General features: G+C 35.4%; 1 protein-coding gene and 1 non-coding gene across 3 annotated transcripts in view; one reads left to right on the top strand and one right to left on the bottom strand.

Annotated features, from left to right (window-relative positions):
* Nucleotides 1-27158, bottom strand: part of SRBD1 (S1 RNA binding domain 1) — a 206194-nt gene that overhangs the window by 95130 nt on the left and 83906 nt on the right. The window lies entirely within an intron of this gene.
* On the top strand, nucleotides 18821-18927 carry LOC111768247 (U6 spliceosomal RNA). Its single transcript, XR_002800426.1, has one exon. It is a non-coding gene; the product is annotated as a U6 spliceosomal RNA (small nuclear RNA).

Raw genomic sequence — 27158 nt, 5'->3', positions numbered from 1 at the left:
TACCAAGACAGACTGTAGGCTGATGAATCTTTTAAAACCAGGTTTGCAAGCAGTTTTCCTACAGTGACTACTCCTTCTGACAATAGGAGAATGACAGTTTCTTTTACCAAATTGAGATGAGGGGGATTCTTTTCAGGAGACAGGAAAACTAGCTGTTTGTTTTTTTTTAAGTTATTGGGCTAGTAGTTTCATTTACAAGGTTACACAGTCTCCTCCCTTCTCATTTCCCAAATATGAAAATAGCTTTCTTTTTTTCTTATTTTAAAATAAATTACATGCTTCCTTATGTTAACAGGAGAATTTAATTCAAAGGTAACCTACTTAAATGAAAATGAATTATTTAGTAAGATATCAAAATCAGCCAGGATATATTTCTTAAACTAATAAAAACTGATATGTTTTTAATTCTTTACAAAAGTATACTAGAATTCCTCAAGCCTTATCAATATCTAGCAGCTTTCTTGTCTTCCTTTCTTCTGCCCACCAAAAAAATATGTACTAAATAGCTACTATACTAAATGCATAGCTCATTTCACTAGTTTAAAAAATAATTTATCTAAAAACCATTCTTCCAGATTTTCAGACCTAGAAACATTCATGTGGAGAGAGAGTAAATGACTTGACCTAAGTTTCTCAACAGGCAACAAAAAGTGCTAAAAAAGCTCACCAGCACAGATCCTAATTCTTTGCTCTGTACATGAGATAACCTGTGCTGAAGTATGAAAGGATAGTGGTTTGTATTTTAGGGATAGGAGGCAAGGCCAAAATCCAAACCACCATGAATGGGCTCTAGCATTTAACGTTCAAAGGATAAAGCTTATTTCCAAGAAAATATCAAAGCAATTTTAAATTCCTGTATTTAGAGATGAAGTGTCACTTTAGGAAGTCTTAAATGAGCAATATCTACTCATTTTAAAAATTAAGGTAATCCAGTGATGATAAGTAAGCAGGGAAACAAGCAAAATCACATACTGTTCAGGATGTTTAAACTATAGAACTCTTTTGAATGGTAACTTGAAAATATAGATTCAGGATGTTTAAACTATAGAACTCTTTTGAATGGTAACTTGAAAATATAGATCAAAAGTCACAAAAATATGCATTTTTTCTGAACCGGCTATTACATTTTTAGGAACTTTTATGAAAGAAATTTAAAACTACACACAAAAAAATTTTAAATGCTATTTATCATAGCATAGCTCTAACTAAAAGAAACTGAAAACCAAAATGCCTATCATTAAAGAGTTCATTAAATGAAAAACTATACTGTCACTTAAAATTATTGTTGTAAAATATTAAGTGAAAAAACTGTTTACAAAACTATGATATGAGATGAACTTTGATATTTTAAACTGGAAGTGAATAGAAAAAAAAATAGAAGGCTTATGTAATATCACGTTAATAATACTTAAATGAATTATTCCTTTAATTGCATTCTTATTTCTTTAAATTTTTCTGCAGTGTAACCATGTAATATTTACTTGTAAACAAAAAAGTTTAAAATTTAAGCTTAAAATAACAATTGTTAATTGGCCAGGAACTCTGTTATCACACAATGGCCAACATTTTAAAAAATTTTACCAACCTTTCTTTTCAAGTTATTAAAGTTATTTTGAACTTAAACCTAGGTAAATATATCATTTGTTAGTAATAACTTTCCAACATAGCTTCTAGGAGATCTCAAACAATAACATTTTATGATATTATTATAACATAAAAGAAAGGTGGCTCAGCAGAAAAGTCAAGAATAAGTTCTCAATTTGTACACACAGGTCAGATAAGAAGCAAATTCATGATGAAAAATTTTACAAGAAAGTACATACTATATATCCTTAAGTTTTACTTAGTCCTTGCCCTCACAATCCATCCCCCAAGTTATCCTTCATGATCACCAAGGCACAATCAGTTCACTATCCACAATATAAAAGACGTGAGGTGATATAACAGTATACCAGGAAAGTGGTATATGTGAGAAAAAGGCAAAACACGGTGAAACAGAAAAAGAGAAAACACACAACCTCAAGATTTCACTGGCGTCAAATGAGCGTACCTTTAGGTATGTGACACCAGCACCACCTGGTGGAAGACCAGTTAGAAGCAATTCTCCAATTGCCACAGTTAAAAAAACAATAATTCTAAGCTATCTTTCAAAAGATGAGCATTTTCCAAAGAGAACACATCTAGCAATGGTACATTAATCACACAGGGGACCCATAACAAACCTGGGGAACCTTAAAATACCTACCAAACAAAGGGTGAGTGTACTCCCAGGTGGACATCCTATCACATCGCATCTACAGAGCAGGATTTCAACATCACAGAATTCCCTTGGCTACTTTTCCTTCAGGGCCCCACACTACATCAGATGAAAACAACACTTTCTAGCCACAAAAAGAAACCTAAAAGGGGCAGATCTGAATTAGCGTCTACCACACGGAACTTCAATCTGGAGTATGGGTTCCTCAAAGCACCAGTTACCTATCCTTCCAAGCCATAAACAAAACAAAATGACAGTATTCAACATGAGACTCCGGTTCTGCTACTTAGCATCACAGGTTTATGTTCATAATGATGCTGAGCTGCTACAATGTACCACAACGTGTCAAAACATTACATTTAAATCACTCTTACTACTGTTAGTGGGTCATTCAATGATAGAGATGACAAAAATCACTGGTGTCTTCAAATACCATCAGAGGGGAAAGCAAATCAACAAAGTGAAGGACAAAGAGGATGGAGAGCTTGTCTCCTATTTGTACGCTGTCTCTCCACTGAGTTAGAAGCAATTTCTGACAAAAAACAGCATCCGCAGAAATTGTGGGTCTCCACTACTCTCCACAGTAAGCATCCCATTCATTCTCTCTCTCCCTTCCCTTTACTTTCTTCTGCTTTCCTTCTTAAAAATCCCACCTTTATTTCTTTTTTTTCCCTCATCTATGTTTGAGACCAACGTGAAGTTGTTCCAAGTACTGCATGATACCACTAAGGGAACTCAAGAAAAAAACCTGCCCCAGGAGCGACCCCAGGCCGGGTGTGTAAGTGGTGTGTTAGACTAGGCAAAAGGACAAGGGCCCCACTGATTCCAGGACAAGAAAAGCAGTCTCAAAGAGAGGGACGATAACTGCGGAAGAGTCTTTTGTTTGCAGCAGTACTGTAAACATTCCATGTTCACCTAGCACAACACAAAAACTAAGAGGGTAGGGAATAAATACTGACCTAATTTTACAATGAAAATGTCCTTTGGTCAACATTTTGAAATGCAGTTATTTAAAGAATATGATGTCAACCCACCTGCCATCCTCCCACATAACAAAGAGTATGTTTCTCTTGATGCTTGCAGTTAACTCCAAACTTGTCAATTTTTTATGTGCTCAATTTGTATTTACCCATATAATAACATTAACATTATTTTTGTTTATTCTTGTTCAGATGCAATTCATTTCAGATATAAATTTGAGAATTGCATAGAGAACTGTATAGAGTTTTCTTAGAAAGGGAGCTTCATTTACTCATCTTTTCTATCCCTCCTATGTTATATTTTTCAGCTTAAATACATCTATGGGAATTTATCCACTAGTAAATATGAGGAATTCAGGTTGCATGCCACAGACTTTGGAGAATAAAACTTATTGCAAAATATTTTATTCCTTTATTATCTATCCAATAACAGAAATCAGAATCAGAATTACCAATGTAGAGGATATAATATTCTAATATTTTGCTAATAATTGTACAATAATATAATACTAATTATTAAAAGTTTAAGAAATAACAACAAAAAAGGAGAGAAACAAAGGGAAAGAGACAACGAGAAGTAAAATAATAATAATAATAATAGGCAGAAGCTGAGATATACTTTGCCAGCAACTAACAGCCGAGTTCTTTTTACCCACAGCTGAATAAAGCTTTAGAAATAACAATAGTTTGTGCTTCATTCCTTAATATTCTCCGAAATATTACTGTGACAATCTCAGTGAACTCCACTAATAAATGACACACCTTTACTGGTTTTTACACCCTGTTACTCACTCCTCCTTTTCTCCCTCTCATATTTGTTTTATCCCCCACCCCGACCTCTACTTTCCTTTGAAGTGAACTTATACCTCAGCAGAAGTCATCACTCCAGTTAAAGAACACCTTTTCTACAAACTTCATCTAACACATTCACCAACTGGCAGCCTCTAGTTTGGACAGCCAAGCCCTATTCTGGAGCAGCCTCAACTTTTAAAATTTCTTTTGGCCACCAGATAATGCTGGAAAACAAAAAACAAACAAACAAAACCCTGAAAGCATATGCTATGTGTAAGACAGCTACTCTAGATCAACCCCTTCTCTAACTATGGTTTTTAAAAGTACACTGAACAGATGGAGGGAGAGAATGAATTGTTCAGTTCAGCTGGCTGCTCCATTTACTTCTTTATCTCTAGTGAGATCTTTACTTTTTTGGGATCACTGCACATTTCTGGCTCTGCTATATTACACTGTGTAAATATTTAGGGGAAATAATTCCTTTCAAGGATCTAAACTTCCACTGTTGTTATGGCAAATGAACCTGTTTATGCTATGCTCGTCAAGTAACAGCAAGCCTAAAAGAATACAGGAATTTACTAACATGTGTGTACACAAACATCACGGTCATAAAGTTTCTCATGGGGACATATCAAGAACATGAAAGGCGAGTTTATTTTCACTCCCATTGCCCTGTAATTTTCTTTAACTCTACTACAACAATCCTTAATTCAAACCTTTCCTATAGTTACAGGAACAGGGTAGACTGAATATACAAAAACTGTACCAAAAACTACCCACATATCCATTGAACCTTCCTCGATTCTAGAAGAGTGGTTTTCAAACTTGATCTTGCATCAGAATCTGCTAGACGGCTTGTTAAAACACAGACTGTTGGATCCCACCCGAGACTTTCTCCTGCTCTGGGGCTGACAATTTGCAGTTCTAACAAGTTCACTGATGCTGATGTTGCTGGTCCTGGGACCACATTTTTTCTTTCAAGATTTTATTAAGGTATAATTCACATTCCATAAAATTCACTCATCTTGAGTGTATAATTCAAAGACTTTTAATAAATGTTATACAACCATCACTATCCTTCGTGCCTATCTGCAGTCTTCATTATCACTTTCAGCTCCAGATATCCACTAATCTACTTTGTCTCTATATATTCATCCTGTCTATAGATTTCTATAAATGGAATCATAAAATGTGGTCTTTTGTGTCTTACTTCTTCACTTAGCATAATGTTTTTGAGATTCATCCATGTTGTAGCATCAGTACTTCCTTTTTATGCCGAATAATATTTCATTGTTCTAGATATACCAAATTTTGTTTAGCCATTCATCAGTTGATGGACTTTTGGGTTTTCTGGTATTATGAATACTGCTGCTCTAAACATTCACTTAGAAGTCTTTGTGTGGACACAGGTTTCATTTCTCTTGGATAGATTCCCAAGAGTAGAAATGCTAGGATCTAAATTTTTTTTAAGAAACTGCCTAGGTGCAATGAATGAAGGTTCTAGTTTATTCATTTCCTTGACAACACTTGTTATATGTCTGCCTTTTTGATTATAACTATTCTAGTGGTTACCAAGGGGTTTATACTTGTAGTTTGATATTTCTTTAATTACTAATGATGCTGAGCATTTATTCAATGTATTTATTGGCCTTTCCCAATCTTCTTTAGTGAAATATCTATTCAAATTTTTGGCTCATTTTTAATTGGCTCATTTGTCTCCTTGTTATTGAGTTATAAGTATTCTTTACGTATTCAAAATACAAGTCCTTTATCATATACATGATTTGTAAGTATTTTCTTCCAAGTTTTGGCTTGTCCTTTCATTCCCTTAGTGGTCTTTTGAAACACAAGAGATTTCAATTTTGATGAAATCTGGGACTATACTTTGAGAACCACTGTTCTAAAGCCTCAAAAATTCAAAAGAAATGTGAAAGCATAAGCAATATGTAAATTTCACTCACAGTATCTGCTGCTTTTCTGTTTCGTTTTGTTTTAGCAAAGCTTATTATAACTATCATCCCAAACACATTTACCCTTTTTAGGAGGAAGAGAAAAGAGAACTTGCAACTGGCTTTAGTACATTAGAGAATGAGTACATTCAGCTGCAGATGGGCCTGAACCATTACCTGGGAACAGTGGACAGAGTGCAAGCACTAAAGAACATGGACTTCCCAGCCAGTGTTTTCTGAATTATTGGTCAGTCCCATGGCTTTTGACACCATGCTTAAAGATATAAGAAATACGTCCACCTTACAAATTAAGGGGAAGAAAGATAAATGGTGCACCATGGTAGAAATTAGAGAGAAAAAGCATATTACCTGAAAGATACATTTGATTTATCTTGATATTTTTGGTCTTAGAACACTAAGATGGCTCAAGAGAAAAAAGGGAAGAGGAAGAAGCAAGGACTTGAAACAAGAGGTCTTACTACTGGCCATTTAAGATTTGACAGTCAACAATGTGGGCATCTCTATGGCAATATGATCATAACAAAAGCCCATCCTCAAAAATCTGCAATTTCCTAGTGACAGTCTTAACAAAAATGTGGAGTAAGGAGCAAAACTCCCTCCCAACCCTCACCATTTATTCTGTGAAATCCAAAAAATAATCACTAAAATCTTTGCTTATACAAACAGCAAATTAGTATCACCCCAAAGAGGTAAAAAGGAGAATAATACATAAACAACACCTGAATCTTCTACACAAAACCTGTGTGCTCTCTCAAAACTAACAGAACTGTACCACTCAGCAATTCATCCATCTATGAACAAATGCCCTCAGCCTATTCTTGAGAAAGGAAAGAATGATCAGTTATATCTGTCTTCATCTTGTCTGAAAATCTTGACATTTTTCAGCAAGTAAAGGTTCCAAATGGCAGGTGTCAGAATGCCTTAGCCTCACATGTGGTGCTGGAAGGCAGGAAAGGCAGCAGCAGCATGTGGTCATGTCAGAGCCACACAGAAGCTGCCTAGAGAGCACACTCTGAAAAGAGCAAACCTCAGACTCAGTTAAATCAATCTAGTGCCAGATGCCACTATCAGAACAAAGCTGTAGTGTCAAGGATTAGCTGCCCAGAGAAACATTCAACTCAAGGCTCTCACAAAAGGGAAAATTGCTAAGCACAACGGCACCTGTCCATATCCTGTTTGTCTGATAACTTGGTAAAACTAGCTCCTTCTATGCAGAGAAGAAAATGGCCATAGAATTCTATGCTTAGTCTACAAGTGGGTATTATTTTTTCAAGGTCATTTTCCAACATTCTAAAGTAAATAATATGAATCTCCTGTATTTGCATAATACTTATAGCTTTCTCAAAGTGCTTTATGATCTACTAACTCAAACTAACTTCCTATAAGGAAGTCAAAATCATAAGTACTCTCTTCATTTTACATACAGGGTTACGAGAGAACCAGAGTTAAACAAAATTAGACCAGGGCCAGCCCAGTGGCACAGTGGTTAAGTGCGCACATTCTGCTCCGACGGCCTGGGGTTTGCCAGTTCGGATCCCGGATGTGGACGTGGCATGGCTCATCAAGCCATGCTGTGGTAGGTATCCCATGGAGGATGGGCACGGATGTTAGCTCAGGGCCAGTCTTCCTCAGCAAAAAGAGGAGGATTGGCAGCAGATTTTAGCTCAGGATTAATCTTCCTCAAAAAAAAAAAAAAATTAGACCAAGATTATCTGAAACTAAGGCTTAAAAAAAAAAATTTGGTCTCCAGACTGTTAGGCCAGACTTATTCCTACTTACATACCTACCCTCTGTCCACTCCTCTCTCCCCAATCATCTTTTCACAGGTTTTCCCAGTAATAATAAGTTTTAGAGCCTTTTGAAAGTTGTTTGTGAAGCCCAACCAATAAGCATTTTTGTTCCCAAAGCTCAACATAACTGGAAGGATGTTTCTCCTACTTTGTTTCTCCTCAGATCTGAGTCTAAGAAACAGTAATAATTCCTGAGAATCAAAGCAGGAGATGCTGGGGAAGCATAAAGATAGGTTATTTGTTCAGGCTGGAGCATTCATTATCAATCACTGGTTAGATACATCAGAAACTAAACAAACTAGGATTCACTCAGATGAGCAATACGTGGTTAATGACATATTCCATGCATGGAAAAGAAAATTCAGTGTCATTTAGGTTTTTATACTATATTGGACTATCCAAAGGGATTGCTGGGCCAAAGACTGATACTTCAAAACACCTGATTTCCTTCCATATCTCAGAAGACAAAGCCAAACAAAAGCCAGGACTTTGCTTGGATTCAAGTTAGTAATATTTAAAAATAAAATAGTGTCAATCTAAGGACCTTTGGAAGCATCTAGAACAAGCATGATCTTCTAATTCTGTCACAAAGAAATCAGTTTTTTTCTCTACAACATTTTTACTCCCTATGGCTACACCACTGAAATTGATTTATTTGTCATATAACTGTGCCTATTTTCACACTAAAACAATTCAGTGGACCCTACATTATCTCGTCTTGACTTTTAAGCAACCAGCAAATACTATTCTTCAACTCTGTGTAGTTGTTCAAGTAATTTCTCATCTTTGTATTTTCAGATCTTATTCTAAGGCTGATTAACAACATGGAAAGGATAAAAGTAAATATCAAGTAACACAGACCCACACTCATATAAAGACTAAGAGTACCTTTACATATATATTCTACAGTTTGAAAATTAAATGTATTAAATACAAATAAACATAAAATGAACATAAAATTTTCTAAATTAATTTAATTTGTTTACCATTTAGCCTGTAGGTTTCCATTTCTGTAAAAAATGGATATGATTATTTTGATATAATTATTTTCCATGTCTGCTGTCTTTTTTCCTACACACTTTGCTAACTTAATTGATTCCAGACTTCCTAGCATCTCATGTTGTTCTGCTTTACCCACTGAAATAGAAGGATTTGTTTTTTCATTAACATGATAAAAACCAATTTGTGTTCACGTTTGGAGTAAAGACGAGTGTATGCAGAAACAAAGTGTGATGCTGCTGTCAAGGAATGTTTATTGCTCAAAATCATGCAAACGGTAAATAGATACACAAAATGAACAAGATTTGCACTGGAGTCGGATTGGGTACATATTTCAATTGAAGTACAAACAGAACTAAGACAAACCAGATACAGATATCTCATAATTTTCAGTGTCATAAAGGGTCGTAGTAACAGCCATCTGTTTTTTCACTCCACGGAAAAGCAAGAGTACAAACTAGGGCACCTAAGTGTTAGTTGGCTAATAACACTCACTGCAAGCTCTCTGATGAAGCCAAAGCACAAAAGACTATCCTTAATAAAATCATTGAACATTCTCTGAAACTTAAAAATAAACCTATATTCAGTCAATTCTCCCTTCAGGTCTCCAAAATCTTCTAATATCTTTTTTGGTATCTCTGGCAATTTTAACTCTTAATTGTTGGGTCTTATTTTTGGCAAATGTATTTTATCTCAACAATTCTCAATGCTAAGATGAAATCATAAGCAGAGGAAAAAGGACCCTAAAACCAACAAATGAGTAAACATAACTCCCTGGTCTAATCTTACCTAAAAGTAATGACATCTCCTCCATCCCTTCTCAAAATTTCCTGACCCAAATTCTTAAAATCTGGCCAGAGGATATTTATATGATTTTTATAACACAATATACTAAAGAAAGTTAGAAGGGTGTTCGGATAATTAGTCACGTTGTAATTTAAAGGTATACACACTTGAAAATTAAAAATATAAAAATAACACAAATTAGAAGAAAGCAAAATCTATGTTCTTGAGATTCCCAAAGGTAAGAAAGGAAAAGAATGTTACAGCTGTCACTTAACATGTATTTAACACCATGTGTAAAGAAAATCTGCAATACAATCTGATCCTGAAGAATTTAAACTACAGACTTCCTGATTCCCCAGTGCAGGCAATCACCTCCAACAGAAACTGTGCACAATGATTGAAAGAACTTTTAAAATTATTTTGTTTCTCCTAAGTTTGTTTTAAGTATGAAGTCTCCATTCCAAAGTAAATTTTAAATGACTTGATGCTGTTCTGAAAACATATTTTATATCAAAGGGCTCCAATGAATCTTTCCTATTAATTCCAAGTTTGCTAACTTAAACTTAGGACAGTTACAATTATAAGTAAAATTACAAACTCCAAAGTAATTATTAACGTAGCACATCACACACACAGAGTCATATTCCAACATCATTTTCATTTGAAAGTTAAGAAAACAAAAACAAAAAGATGTTAGATTAAAAACCCAAGTTTGTGTATGTTAATGTATCTTTGGCTTTTTTATTTTTAGAGGAAAACTGAATAGTGGTGTTTCTTCTAAAAGTAAATATAAAAATGATTTAAATCATGTCTTCATAAAACAAATTATTTACAGTCATAGGCATTCTTACACAATGATATGAGAGATGTTAACCTTTTCCCTATATTTAAATGGGAAGGCAAAAAAAGAAAGAAAGGACAAAGGGAAGGAAGGAGGGAGGGAAGGCAAGGGAAGCAGAGAGATATATGTTTCTGAGAGAGAGAGAGCGAGAGGGAGAGGACCCACATACATACGCATACACAACTGGCAAATCCATTAAAAAATTGTTCACTAAAATATGCAGGATACAAACAAATAATGGCCTGTAAAGAAGTAACAGAATGTAACCATTTGACACTAAGAAGTCTACTTCTCCAAACCATCGACTCACTCTAATCTCTGGGGGATATATTAGTGTAAAATGAATGCATTTTCCTCACCTGGAATAAATCACTATCATCATGAGCAAGTTTGACAGTATCCATTTCTAACCTTATCTACTGGTTAAAAAACAAAACCTTACATATTAGAAACACACACACACAAAGAAGAAACTAAAAATCACTTTTTCCTTTTCTTTCAAACTATTTCCCAGGCTTAGAAACCAGGCTTCTGTCAGCAGGTATTTTTCAAACACCCATTTCAGTTCCAATTTGGCCCTTTAAACATTCCCCAACGTCCTTGGAGAAACGCAGACTTCTAAGATAATTTTTCAGAAATAAATTAGCATGTAAGCTTATGTGTGTGTGTGTGTATACTCTATATTTGCTTCAAGCTTTAACTTCACCATTTAAAAATGTAAATTTTCCATTATATAGAGATACAAAACAGCACAAAAAATAACCTACGTCTGAAATTAATCTATTCCATCATTTTCAAGTGCCAGGGGCAAATTTTTAAAGCAAATAATACTTGTGAGTCAGAAAGATATAGGCTATAACATAATTAAGGAATAAAGAGGCATAACATTTATACACCTTATACCTAAGTTTATTGTCCTTCTGAAAGCTGTTTTTGTCACAAAGATTAGAATTTACTGCATTAGCCCTCAAATCCTAATATCTATAGAAAAAAATCTTTCAACTGTTTAAGAGTGTTTTAGGTGAAGCTCCTATGAAAACGTATGCCAAGAGGCTTGAACTATCCCTCTTAGATGGATCAACGGCTCTACAAAGTGCTGCAGACGTGCAAAGGCATTCCCTGCCCCAAGTACCACAATCACAGGAAGAGAAGGCTTCACTTCAGGCACATGTCTAAGTCACTCCCCTGAATTGTTTCTTGTCATATTAAAATGTCAAAAATTATTCTATCAAATGTTGTCCCTAAGGAATCTAGCTCAGCCCAAAGAGCAGCAACCAATTAGTAAACTTGGGCCTTTCAATGGGGAAAATTTTTACTTTTCTATTGATATGTGAAATTAGCAGGATCCAAAAAGAAAAATTTCATCTCAGTAGTTAGTTTAAGTGCTACTGATAGTTATAATTTCATGCAGGCTGCAATTCCTCTTGAAAGGCTTTTCAAATGAACATATACCAAGAAAAAAGAGAAACGCAAGTGTTTTCATAGTGAATGACTGCCTAGGATTTCTAGAGGTATAGAAGGCCAAGGTTAGGGACCCACATATACATCAGTATTATGAACAAACAAACCAAAGACAGATGAAATTCTTGCTCACTCTTTTGACCAGGTCAGTACACCCATCCTTTAGCACAATAACCAAATAAACTTCAAGTTGTAGAAGGTGTTTCAGAAAATAAAATTCATCGCAAACCATTTAACGTTACTCTATTGCCTTGGATGAGCAAAGAAAATTCTTAAGAAAAACATCTCCTGTTCACTTTGCTGTTTTCCAAGAGCTGCAGATCATGCAGAAACCACCTTGCAGAGGTGTTCACACATAAGTGAAGCATAAGGCAGAGGTGTAAGCAATGGTCTTTGGCAGCCAGTCACCCTATATTTTTTTCACCTGCAAGTCCGGAGCAATTTGTATAGTACAACATTTATAATTTACCCACAGAAGTGAGAGTTGTGTTCATCTCCTAGAAAGAACTATGACTGTCCATGAACTTCCCCCCGAAAGTCCTAAAACTTGACTTCAAAGGACAGAAACAAGCAACACGACAAACAAGAATAAGACTCATGCAAAATAAGACTATTGACATGAGGTATGTACTTAAATTATGTAGGATTACAGTTTGGCAAAAATCATTATATGACCTGTAGCTACTAAAGTAATCAAAAGGTTCATTTTTAACTGTGGCAAGGGACAATGTTAAAAGCAAAAATTCAGTGGTATACATTACCATGTATATATTCCATCTGCACTTTTCAGAGAAAGCCTCTGTGATTTGAATTATCAAACACTTCCCAATGTGGCTGCTTTTTAAAGCCTCCACTCCCAGACACTAAGTTTCTTGGCTCTATGGCTCAAGCGACGACAAACACATCATGTCCCGTTCACTCCACTTACCTCATCATCAACAGGACTGCTGGAATCCAATTATGTTAAGAACTACTTTCAACAGCCACCTTCAGTTATAAATGTCTGACATGATCACAGACTTCCAGTGCTAATCCCTTTTCAAGCTGAAATACCCACATAAGGGCCCTTTGAGACACACAGCACGGCTATTTGCTTTGCTTTGCCTTATCCTGCAAAGGGGCTGAAATACATCTGAATTCTTTCTCTCCTCCCCAATCACTACTGCCATATCCATCTCTTATGCAAAGCAGCATGCAGGCCCACATGCTTTTGTCAAGTCCTGAGTCTTGCCCAGCCAGGAACCTTAAGAGAGTCAAGGAAAAGTTTTTTCACCCCTACAAAAGCAAGAAATCAAGCTCCACCTTCAAACTCTTTCCTTCCTGGATATGCCACTATTCTGCTATATCCTTTAACCCATGGCTCCAGCAAGCTCATAGCCACAGGACAGCACTCTAGAAGTGGTGGAGAGATCTTCTCTTACTTGCTCCACAGTCTTCATCATATAAAACTGCATTAGGCCAAAGGTAATCCCTCAGTGATTACTTCCTGTCATCTGCTGATATTTCAGACTCAAAAACAGTCTGGGTACTGATAAGAACGTATAACTAGTATGTGGCATAGCTACATAATGAGGACTAATTTACTCCTTGAAAGTTCTACTCCTCCAGAATGCTCCCTTAAAAACAACTGACCAGTGAATGAAATAATTAGTTTCAACTTAGCACTGAGACAAATTCCTGCTAAATGCTAAGACATTTAAAAGTTGAAGAAGATAGAAAATTCAGAAGAGGTGTTGCATTCAACTACCTTAAAAAAAAAACTATTTGTAAGAGTTTTAGGGTCCACACAGAACAAAATCTGGCTGGCTTCATCACTGAACCTCAAGTCCCTTCTGGAACATAAGAAGTTGGACTAGACCTTTGATAGTATTCTGATTCCGATACTATGTTATATATGATTTAGGGAAGTTCCTTAACACTAAAAAAAGATGAAAATGGATTATTCTGAATATAAATTCAGTCTTGTTCAGAAGTTTTTTGCTATTGTCTCTACCATCTCCAAATAATAATCAAAGGTAAAAGGTAAAAATAATGATGAAATCCAGCCATTTGTGACAACATGGATGGACCTTGAGGGTATTATGCTAAGCGAAATAAGTCAGAGGGGGAAAGTCAAATACAGTGTTATCTCACTCATAAGTAGAAGATACAAACGACAAACACATGGAGACAGAGATTGGATTGGGGGTTACCAGAGGGGAAGCGGGGAGGGTGAAGGACAAAAGGGGTGATTAGGCACACGTGTGGTGATGGAGTATAACTAGTCTTCAGGTGGTGAACATGATCTAATCTACACAGAATGCAAAATATATTACAAAGTACACCTGCAAGTTATATCATATTATAATCCAATGTTACTGCAATTAAAAAAAATTAAATAAATAAATAAAAGAGTTTTAAAAATAGGTGAGTTTATTTCATCAGGTCAAACTTTCTGGAAACATCTACCATATTTAAACAATGTAGAGGTGCAAAGGCCGTAGCGTGTGCTGGAAATAGCATGTGATTTAAGATTAGATGACCTGGATTTGAGTCCTCATTCCACTAACTCTAATCCACATCAGCCTGCAGTTCAGTTTCCTCACCTGTAAAATGGTTATTATACTTACAATCAGAGGGTTACTGTAAGAAATAAATAAGAATAAGTGTAAAGGTACTTAATAAGCTGCAATAAACTCATGGGATATTATTACAAAAAAGTCTGAAATAAGGAATTTACTAATATCTACTTTTATTCACCTCTAAGAAAGTACATTGTGATTTAAGTTAGAAATACATAACACAAAGTAAAAAATACTTCCCAAGTAAAATTCCTAAAGTCAATATTTGAAGGCAAGGTTCCTGATTTTTAAGTGGAGTCAACATTTTTTTAACAAGGGAACAAACTGTTTGAAATTCTTACTAATTAAGAGCATTAATTCCTATAAGTTAATTCTTCATGAATTCCCAGTTTATGAAATCACATTCTACAAATCAGTCACCTACTGACAAAGCACATAAGCAGGGACAATTTTTTGTGGCGAGGTAGCATCCTGAATAACCAGCAGCACTACATAAAACAAATATAATTTCACAAGTAAATGGGTATGAACCTCAACAAAAAAACAAATGTGAGAAGTAAAATTTGTTAATTCACCTATGAAAGAAAAGGAGAAAAGATTACTTTGCTACCACACTTTATTTCCTAGAGTGCAAAAACACCATTTAGAAACACATCCTAAAACAGATAATTTACCTATGCCTTAGTTGAGCTAACTTTCAAGATAAAATTAGACAGAAAAATAATTTTCTTACATGCCTATGTAATCCATGACCGGAATGAAGACACACATACATGTCACACTTCTGGCCCCTTCTCAGTAAGCACAAAATGGAATGGGGGGTGTTGGAACTGTCTGAAACCTTCTGGCTCTATAATTATGGAAATAAGTGAATAGTCTCAAGTTAGACAGCTAGCAAGGCACAGAGCTGAGGTTCAAAGAGAAGGCTGTAGGACTCTGAAGTCTGTGCTCTCAGACTTAGCACTATACATACCACCTGCTAAGGAGGCAGTGACTCCATCACCACCACAATCCCTCACCAATCACTGTGACACTTATTTCTCCTCCTCTATCTCCAATTTCTGCCATAAAGGATAGGTACGGAAATCAAAATAATTATATGAAGAAGGAAAACCAGCAGCTGAGAAAGACCTGAAACATCATTTAAGTATTTTGATATTTCTAAGTCATTTTTACATACAGAAATACCAGATTTTTTTTTAATCTATCATCAAGAGGCAGGCCATAAAATCACCTTTTCATAATCACTGTGCATGCTGGCTGATCTACTCCATGACAAGTCCCAGAGACACACTCTACAGGGAATCCCTGCATGTAACTTGATGTTCTTTAGCAAACTTTATCTTATCCTCTTTGTTACCTATCTTTTCCTCCTTTCAAAAAATACTCCTAGTTAGGTACTCAGCCTTGACTCTAAACAGAGGGGGAAAAAAGGGACAAGGCAAATTTGAAATTGCAAACACACTACTGTTCACATTGTCAGCCAAAGAAATGAAATACTTAGGTATAAATTTAACAAAATATGTTCAAGACCTATGTACAAGTAAGGAAACTACAAAACCTTGATGAACAGAATCAAAGAAGAACTAAATAAATGGGGAGATATTCCATGTTCATGAATAGGAAGACTCAATATTGTCAAGATGTCAATTTCCCCCAACTTGATCTACAGATTCAGTGCAATTCAAATCAAAATCTCAGCAAGTTATTTTATGCATATTAACAAACTAAATCTACAGTTTATATGGAGAGGCAAAAGACCCAGAATAGCCGACACAATATTGAAAGAAAAGAACAAAGTTAGAGGACTGACACTACCGGACTTCAAGACTTAATAAAAAGCTACAATAATCAAGATAGTGAGGTATTAGTGAAAGAACAGACAAACAGATCAGTGGAACAGAACAGAGAGCTCAGAAATAGACCCATGGAAGTATAGTCAACTGATTTTTGACAAAGGAACAAAGGCAATACAACGGAGCAAAGATAGTCTTTTAAATAAATGATGCTAGAACAACTGGACACCGACATGCAAAAAAATGAATCTAGACACAGACTTTACACCCTTCACAAAAATTAACTCAAAATGGATCACAGATCTAAATGTAAAATGTAAAATTATAAAACTCCTAGAAGATAACATAGGAGAAAACTAGATGGCCTTGGGTATGGAGATGATGTTTTAGATAGACCACCAAAGAGAAAACCCATGAAAGAAAGAATCGATAAGCTGGACTTCATTAAAATTAAAAATTTCTGCTCTGCAAAAGACAAGGTCAAGAGAATGAGAAGACAAGCTACAGACTGAAAGAAAATATTTACAAAAAATATCTAATAAAGGACTGTTATCCAAAATATGCAAAGAAGTCCTAAAACTCAACAATAAGAAAACAAACAACCCACTTAAAATACGAGCCAAAGACCTTACAGACACGGGACCAAAGAAGATATACAGATGGGAAATAAGCATATGAAAAGATGATCCACATCATATGTTATCAGGGAAATGCAAATTAAAATAACGAGGGGACAGCCCGGTGGCGCAGCAGTTAAGTTCGCACATTCCGCTTCTTGGCGGCCTGAGGTTCCCCGGTTCAGATCCCGGGTGTGGACATGGCACTGCTTGGCAAAAAGCCATGCTGTGGTAGGTGTCCCACGTATAAAGTAGAGGAAGATGGGCATGGATGTTAGCTCAGGGCCAGTCTTCCTCAGCAAAAAGAGGAGGATTGGCAGTAGTTAGCTCAGGGCTAATCTTCCTCAAAAAAATAAATAAATAAAAATAAAATAAAATAAGATAACGAGGAGATACCACTACAGAACCATTAGAATGGCCCAAATCCAAAACACTGACAACACCAAATGCTGGTGTGGATGTGGAGAAATAGGAATTCTCATTCATTGCTGGTGGAAATGCAAAAGGGTACAGCCACAATGGAAGACAGTTTGATGTTTTTTTACAAAACTAAACATATTCTTATCATAGCATCCAGCAATCATGCTCCTTGGTATTTACCCAAAGGAGCTGAAAACTTATATCCTCATAAAAACCTACACACAGATGTTTATAGGAGCTTTATTCATGATTGCCAAAACTTGGATGTCCTTCAACAGGTGAATGGATAAACTGTGGTACATCCAGACAATGGAATACTATTCAGTGCTAAAAAGAAATGAGCTATCAAGCCATGAAAAGATATGGAGGAAGTTTAAATGCATATCAGTAAGTGACAGAAGCCAATCAGAAAAGGCTACATACTGTGTGATTACAAGTAAATGACATTCTGGAAAAGGCAAAACTATGGAGACAGGAAAAAGATCAGTGGTTCCTATGGGTTGGAGGGTGGGGGGAAAAATAAATAGGCAGAGCACAGAGGATTTTTAGGGCAGTGAAACTACTCTGTATGATACCATAATGATGGATACATTTCACTATACATTTGCCCAAACCCACAGAATATACAACATCAAGAATGACTCATAATGTAAACTCCGGACTTTGGATGATTATGATGCATTAGTGTAGATTCACCAATTCTAACAAATGTACCACTCTGGTGCAGGATGCTGATAACAGCGGAGTCTGTGCACGTGTGGGGCTAGGGAGTATATGGGACACCTCTATACCTTCCTCTCAATTTCAGTGTGATCTTAAAACTCCTCAAGAAAAATAGTCTTAATTAAAAACAAAACCCAACTAAGTACTTTCACCATATATATGTTGTAAGGAATTTTAAATACATCATGGAGGGGAAGGTATTCTGTTAATGTAAATGCAAAATAAGATATACTAGAATCCGTAAGTTCTGGTTATTCAGAATCCATTCATTTAGTCAAAAATACATGAGTCAGTACCATGTACTAGGCATAGCCCTATGACCCAGGGATATATCAGTAAGCAAACAGCCAAACTACCCCTGCACCCATGGAACTCACAAGTCAGTAAATATTTACTAACCCCTAAATTAAAAAAGCATAAAACCCAACAGCTAAAAACATATACACTGACTGAATAATGGTACACTGTAGCAAAAAAAAAAAAAAACTCCACAAAAAAATAGCTCTCAAGAAGGGTTGTACTAATTCATACATACACAGTACATGATGTATGAGGATCTCTCTCTCACTACACAATCATCAGCATTAAATATTATGTAAACTTTTAAAAACTCAATTCAAATATTATTAAACCATATATCCTTCCCATTGTTTTGCTATGCTTATTTTATCTTTTAAATAATTAGCTCTGTTTTGGCATTTTCTATTGTATGTGCTGATCTCTATTCCTATTTTTGTGAGTGTCACACTGCTTTGTAATATGTTTAATTTCAATTAGGACTTCACTTTTATATTATGAGAGTTTTCATTATAACACGCCTTGATAAGGTGCTCACTTCAGCAGTACATATACTATAAGTGGAGCCATACAGAGAAGGTTAGCATGGCCTCTGTGCAAGGATGACATGCAAATTCGTGAAGCAATCCATACTTAAAAATAATAATAATAATACTGATATGCTGTAATAAATAGGTCTGAAAAAATAAATAGGTTACAGCAAGACAACTAAAGCAGAAAAAACTGCTAAATCCCTCAAAATAAATGACAGCCATTTCAGAGCAATGAGGCTGGTGTGACAAGCTTTGAGCAGGTCTACAGCTAATTCATTGAACACTAATTTGTCAGAAATTTCCTGCTGACTTTACACAAAAGTTAACTCTCAATTAAATCCCTGAATATAGAGTTTCAGAAATAACTTGATCAACTTTATATTTTATTTATTTATTTTTTGGGGTGAGGAAGATTGGCTGTGAGCTAACATCTGTTGCCAATCTTCTTCTTTTTGCTTGAGGAAGAGTGGCCCTGAGCTAACATCTGTGCCCATCTTCCTCCCCCATTTTATAAGTGGGACACTGCCACAGCATGGATTAATGAGCAGTGTGTAGGTCTGGGCCCAGGATCCTAACCTGCTAACCCTGGGCTGCTGAAGCAGAGTGTGCGAACTTAACCATTATGCCACCAGGCCAGCCCCTCAATTTTATATTTTACTTGTTACGTTCATATAAGAGTAATTTATGGTAAAAAATTTATGTTTAGGTAATTCAAGAAACTCTTTCTATGAGATGAGAAAGCATAAACTGGCAGGCTTTTTTCTTAAAGGTACATAAAAGAAGGTGTGTTTTCTAATTGATAACATCTTAGAATCACTGAAATACAATAATACGTTTAGCCCCTGCAGTGACTCTATGAGTTAAGTATTACTATCATGATCATTTTTACAGGTGGGAAAACTGAAAGGTTAACTCACTCACCCAAATACATAAAACTAGTAAAATATCAAAGTTAACCTGGATCCAGAAATCTGCCTCTTCTGTGCACTATTAACTCTTCAAGGAATCAACTGACTATTTAAGTTTATCCACAACAGCATCTCCCGACTTACTCGAACACTGCTCTACGAGATTATTTTGAGCAGAATAAAGGACAGAACAGTTCAGCACTTGTCAACCTACCTGTCTGCAAGTGGAGTGGGAGAGAGAAGAAAGAGCTGAGGGGCTGGCGGAGTCCCCAAAGCCCCAGGCCCTGCCCCCATCACCTTAATCCACAGCACCTTGTTTGGAAAGCACAACTATGGATGAGGTAGCTGGTAATCTGCCACTTTACATTTCTACAACACATCTGGGGCTTTCTTAACAATCAACCAAGGAACCATCTTCTTTATGTTTTCAACAGACTATAAAGGAATAGTTTGCAAAAGGACAGATCATTGAATAATAACTGGAAATTCTTCTATATAAAAGACATAGTTGTATTCAAGTAACTAAATCTTTTTAAACACAAATATCTGACGAGTATTTTATTTACACTAATGAGCCAATTTACAAATTGCCAAAGCATACTTATTTTTTAGTTTTTACAACTTAAAAAATTTTTGCTCAGAGAGAAATGGCAGATTTGGGCTTTATCTATGGCTTTCTCAAAGTGAGTTCCTGAAAATGAACAAGGCTAGAAAGAGAAGTAAGGACTAGATAGATCCTAGTTAAAGGAGGGCCGAAAATGAAAACAAAATGTTTAGTTTCCTCTATTTAGTATAAGTGAAAATGTTAGTTATTCCTGGAAAGACAAAGGGAACAACTTTATAGTCCTTACCATACTCCATACTCAAGGGTCCTCAAATGCACAATGTGGGCAGCCCTCTGCCCTCACCACCACCTTACCTCACACCCCACCCCTTTCAAACTACACATTGGCCTATGGGCCCAAGAAAGGAAGCCCTTTACCAAAGAAAAAGAGAAACAAAGTTTACCTGGCTTGTGCTTCCAAGGGCCCAGATGGCCATTTAAGAATTATACTAGGTTATCCTTCATTACGCGTGATTTTCATTGTGATCTGCCGCCCCCATCATACTCTCTTTTATTTCCTTAAATAGATTCAACATACATATACTACATTCTTTATGTGATAATTCCAACAACTGCACGTTTGCTGGTTCAAAAACAAATTCTGTTACTTCTGCTTACCCGGGCACATACATTATATGATTTTTTTTAACTGTGTATTCATTTTCCCTGGAATTTTAACTCTAGAAAATCTTTGATGCCTGGGTGTAATGTGTTTTTCCTTTAGAGAGGATGGAATTTGCCTCTGTGATATAGCAGTGGAACACTTTTCTAAATACTTTCACACATTAACTCATTTAATCCTTGCAACAACCTTATAAAGTTGCTCTTCATGTTTAAAAAAGATATATCTAAAACATGAGACACAGAAAGCACAAAAGTAAAAGAAAGGAAAATTACATCCCAGGCAATTACCAGTCAAAAGAAAGTGTTTCCAGATGTCAGTCAAGGAGGGTCCAACAAGGGGTCAGTGGCTGGCAGTGCAGAGACAGCAGCGGCAGGCTTCGTGGCCCCAGTGACACTTCTGTGCTGGTGCTGGGTTGAGTCAGGCCCATGCCTGAAGGAATATATCTGCTAAGCTATGAATCTGGTTTTATTGAGGAGCATCTGGAAGAGATACCCCTCCAGCCCAGAAACCTTGTGAGAAAGTAGATTTGCACCTGTTCACACTGCCAAAGAGGAGTTTGCTTTTGGCATCTTTGATGACAGCTACAAGATCTTCACATTCACCCCCAAGATGCAGCCAAAAAGCTGTGGAGAGCTAGAGAAGCAGCAGAAATAAGTGCCAGTTCCAAAATATATAAAGAACTACAACTACACCAAAAAACCAGACAACCCTATTCAAAAATAAGGACTCGAATAGACAACATTTCTCCAAAGAAACATAAACAGCCAATAAGCACACAAAATGATGTTCAACATCATTAGTCATTATGGAAATGCAAATCAAAACCATAATGAAATACCGTTTCAAATCTACTAGGATGCTATAATAAAAAAAGAGAAAATAATAATTGTTAGCAAGGCTGTGAGAAACTGGAACCCTGTGCATTGCTAGTAAGTACGTAAAATGGTAGAGCCACTATAGAAATTGTTTTGGCAGCTTCTCAAAAGTTTAAACATAGAACTACCACATGATCCCAAAGAATTAAAAGCAAGGGCTCAAACAGATATTTGTACACCAACGTTCACAGTAGCATTATACACAACAGCTAAAAGGTGGAAACAACCCAAGTGTCCATTGATAAATGAATGGACAAACAAAATGTGATATACACATACAACAGAAAATTATTCAGCCACAAAAAGGAATGAAATTTTGATATACAATGCAACATGGATGGAGCCTGAAAACACTATGCTAAATGAAAGAAGCAAGACAGAGAAGGACAGATATTACATGATTCCACTTATATAAGGTACCTAGAATAGGGAAATTCATAAAGACAAAAGGAGAACAGAGGTTACTAGGGGTAAGGGGAGAAGGTGATAGGGTGAATTATTGTTTAATGGATACAAAGGTTCTGTTGGGTATGATGAAAAAGTTTTGGATATAGACAGTAGTGACTGTTACACCACATTGTGAATGTATTAATGCCACTGAATTGTACAGTTTAAATGGTTAAAATGATAAATAATGTTACATATACTTTCCCACAGTAAAAAAATTTTTTAAAAGCAGTGCTAGTGATTAAATAATTAATAAATAAAAATTAAAAGGAGAGAAACAATACAAAGTATGTTTTACAACCACAATGGAATGAAATTAGAAGAAAGATATAAATTTGAGAAATTCACAAATACCTGTAAATTAAACAGTGCATTACTAAACGACTAATGGGTCAAAGAAGAAATCAAAAAGGACATTAGAAAATACTTTGAGATGGAAGAAAATAAAAATAAAAACATACCAAAGATAACAACATACCAAAATTTATGAGATATAGCTAAAGGAGTGCTTACAGAAAAAATTATAGCTGTAAATGCGTGTATTAAAAAAAGAAGAAAGATCTCAAATCTAAAGCTTAACTTCCCACCAAAGACACTGGAAAAAGAAGAGCAAGCTAAACTTAAAACAAGCAGAAAGAAGAAAATAATAAAGAGCAGAAAATAAATTGATGAAACAGAAAAGAGAAAAAACAATAGAGAAATTCAATGAAACCAAAAGTTGGTTCTTAGAAAATATCAACAAAATTGACAAACCATTAGCTAGACTGACCAAGAAAAAAAGAAAGAAGATTTAAATTGCTAAAATCAGAAATAGAAGAGGACATTCTGGATGGTCCCTGGCTTATGACGGTTCCACACAGAAGTTTTTCACTTTATGATGGTGTCAAAGTGATAAGCATCCAGTAGAAACTGTACTTTAAATTTGAATTTTCATCCTTTCCTGGGCTAGCAATATGTGGCATGATCCTCTCTCATGATTCTGAGCAGCAGCAGTGAGACACAGCTCCCAGTCAGCATTGAAATCACAAGGGTAAACAACCAATATACTTAAAACCATTCTGTATCTATACAACCCTTCTGTTTTTCAATTTCAGTACAGTGTTCAATAAGCTACATGAGAGATATTCAACACTTTATTATAAAATAGGCTTTGTGTTAGATGATTTTGCCCACATGTACGCTAATGTAAAAGTTCTGAGCAAGTTTAAGGTTGGCTAGGCTAAGCTATGATGCTCAGTAGCTTAGGTGTATTAAACGCATTTTTGACTTATGGTATTTTCAACTTATGATGTGATTATCAGGACACAACCTCACTGTAAATCAAGGAAGATCTGTACTACCAACTTTACAAAAATAAAAATGATTATAGAGGAATAAGAAGAAAGATTGTATGCCAATAAATTAGACAACTTAGATGAAAGAGACAAATTCCTGAAAAGACACAAACTACTGACAATGACTCAAGAAGAAATAAACTATCTGAATAGAACTATAAAAAACAAAGATATTTAATTAGTAATCAAACAACTACCCACAAAGAAAAGCCAAGGTCCAGGTGGCTTTACCACTGAATTTGACCAAACAGCCAAAAAAAAAAAAAAAAAAAAAAAAATCAACTAACACCAATTCTTCACAAACTCTTCCAAAACACGGAAGGAACACTTCCCAACTCATTCTGTGAAGCCATTATTACCCTGATACAAAAACCAGAGCAAGAAAATTACAGACCAATATCTCTTATAAATATAGATTCAAAAATTCTCAACAAAATACTAGCAAACCAAATCCAGCAACATATAAAAAGAATTATACACCATGACCAAGTGAGACTTATCCCAAGAACGCAATGTTGGTTCAACATCCAAAAATCAGTTAATGTAATACATTATATAACAGAATAAAAAACAAAACTCATATAATCACTTTAATAAACACAAAAAAGCATCTAACAAAATCCAACATCCTTTCATGATAAAAACACTTTAAAAAGTAGGATTAGAAGGGAACTTCAACTAGATAAAGAGAGAGTACAGAAAACTCACTTCTAACATCATAGATAATGGTGAAAGACTGGATGGTTTTTCCTAAGGTCAGGAACAAGATAAGGATTCCATTCTGGCCATTTCTATTCAACACTGTATTGAAGGTTCTATAGAGAACAGCTGGGAAAAATAAACAAAATAAAAAACAAAATATATCCAGATTGGAAAGGAAGTAAAATTATCTCTTTTCACAGATGACATGATCTTACATATACAATATCCCAAGCAAAACACCAAAAAATTGTTAGAACTAATTAACGTTTGGCAAGGTTATAGGATACAAGGTCAATTACAAAGATCAATTGCATTTCTATACTGCTAAAATGAACAATCCAAAAATGAAATAAGAAAATTCCATTTACAACAGCATCAAGAAGAACGAAATACCTAGCAATAACTTTAACAAAAGAAGTATAAAACTTTTACTCTGAAAACTATAAAACATTGCTGAAAAAAATTAAAGAAGATCTAAGTAAATAAAAAGACATCCTATGTTCATGTTCCAATGAATCACTGAATCCATACGTTCACTGGAACATGAACATATGATTGGAACATAAGATTGGAAGGCTTAACATTGCTAAAATGGCAAAAATTCTCAAAGTGATCTACTCATTCGATACACTTCCTATCAAAATCTTAGCTGACTTCTTTGTAGAAAATGAAAAGCTTAATCTAAAATTCATATGGAATCTCACAGGATCCTGTACAGCCAAAACAACCTTGAAACAGAAGAACAAAGTAGAAGACTCACACTTCCTGATTTCAAAACTTACTATAAAGCAATGATAATCAAGGCAATGTGGTACTGGCACAAGGACAGACATACAGATCAATGGAACAGAACTGAGAGTCCACAGATAAACATACATTTCCACGGTCAACTGATTTTGATGAGGGTGTCAAGACCATCCACTGGGGAAAAATAGTCTTTTTCAATAAATGTTGCAGGGGCCACATGCAAAAGAATGAAAGTGGACTCTTACCTTACACCATATATAAAAATTAACTCAAAATGGATGAAAGATCTGAACCTAACAGCAAGAACTACGAAAATCTTAGAATAAAACATAGGAATAAATATTCATAACCTTGGATTTGGCAAAGGACTCTTGCACATGACCCCAAAAGCATGACCAACAAAAGAAAAAATAAATTGGACTTCATCAAAATTTAAAACTTTTGTGCTTCTAATGTAATGATCAAGAGAGTAAAAAGACAGTCCATAGAATGGGAGAAAATATTTGCAAATCATCCACCTGATAAGGAACTTGTATCCAGAATTTATAAAGAACTCTTACAATTCAATAATTAAAGGACAACTAATCTAAATAAAAAATGAACAAGGGATCTGAATAGACATTTATCCAAAGAATACAAACAAACGGCCAATAAGCATATGAAAAGTTACTCAACATCATTAGTCATCAAGGAAATAAATATCAAAACCACAATGAAATACCACTTCATACCTACTAAGATGCCTACAATCAAAAAGTCAAATAACAAGTGTGGCAAGGGTGTGGAGAAGTCAGCACCCTCATACCCTGCTGGTGGGAATATAAAATGGTGCCAACACTTTGGAAAGCAGTCTGCAGTTCCTCACTATGTTCCTCCAATTGAACAGAGAGTTACCATAGTAATGCCACACCTAAGCATACACCCAAGAGAAATGAATACATATGTCCACACAAAAACTTGTACATGAATGTTTATAGCAGTATTATTCACCATAGTCAAAGAGTGGAAATAAACTGTCTATCAACTGAAGAATGGATAAACAAAATGTGGTATATCTATACAATGGAATATTATTTGGCCATAAAAAGGAATAAAGTTTTGATACATGCTACAACATGGATGAACCTTGAAAACATTATGCTAAGTGAAAGAAGCCAGTTACAAAAGTCTACATATAATGTAATTCCATTCACATGAAATGTTCAGAACAGGGGTATCTACAGAGACAGACAGTAGCTTGGCGGTTGCTCAGGGCTGGAGGAGAGAGGACAGGGTGGAGAGGGCATAGGGAGTGATAGCTAAAGGATACAGGATTTCTTTTTGAGATGATGAAAATGTTTTAAAATTGACAGTGGTGATAGTTGCACATGTGAATATACTAAAAATCATTGAATTGTACACTTCAAATGGGTGAATTGTACGGTGTGAATTATATCTCAATAAAGCTGTTATTTAAACAAAATAAATGAGTTGACTCTTCCAAAAAAAACAAACTGGTAACAACCCAAATGTCCATTAACTCTAAAATAGTAAAATACTGTATAATTACATAATGCAATACTGAAAATTAATGAATCACGGTTATATATACCAAAATGAATTAAACTATACAATAGTCTTGATTAAAAAAAAAAGGCAAATCACAGAAGACTACATGTACTAGGATTTTATTTACATAAAGGAGCCATCATGCAAAATAGTGAGGGAATTATTAACACAGAGTTCATGAAAGCCTCTATCTCTGGAGAGGGAGATGGGAGGTGTAAAGACGGAGGGACAGACAGGAGGCTTCAAAAGTACCGACAATGTCATATGTCCTAAGCTGAGTGATGAGGACACTGGTCATTTAATCAGTATTGTTTAAATTATATAATCTCTTTTGTTTGTATGTTTTGTTTTGTTTTTGGTGAGGAAGACTGGCCCTGAGCTGACATCTGTTGCCAATCTTCCCCTTTTTGCTTAAGGAAGATTGTCACTGAGCTAACATCTGTGCCAATTTTCCTCTATTTCGTATGTGGGACACCACCACAGCATGGCTTGATGAGCGTGTGTAGGTAGGTCCTTGAACCCTGGGCAGCTGAAGCGGAGCATGA

The sequence above is a fragment of the Equus caballus genome, chromosome 15 (assembly GCF_041296265.1).
Source record: "Equus caballus isolate H_3958 breed thoroughbred chromosome 15, TB-T2T, whole genome shotgun sequence".
Lineage (NCBI taxonomy): Eukaryota > Metazoa > Chordata > Mammalia > Perissodactyla > Equidae > Equus > Equus caballus.
This window is presented reverse-complemented; position numbering and strand designations above follow the sequence as displayed.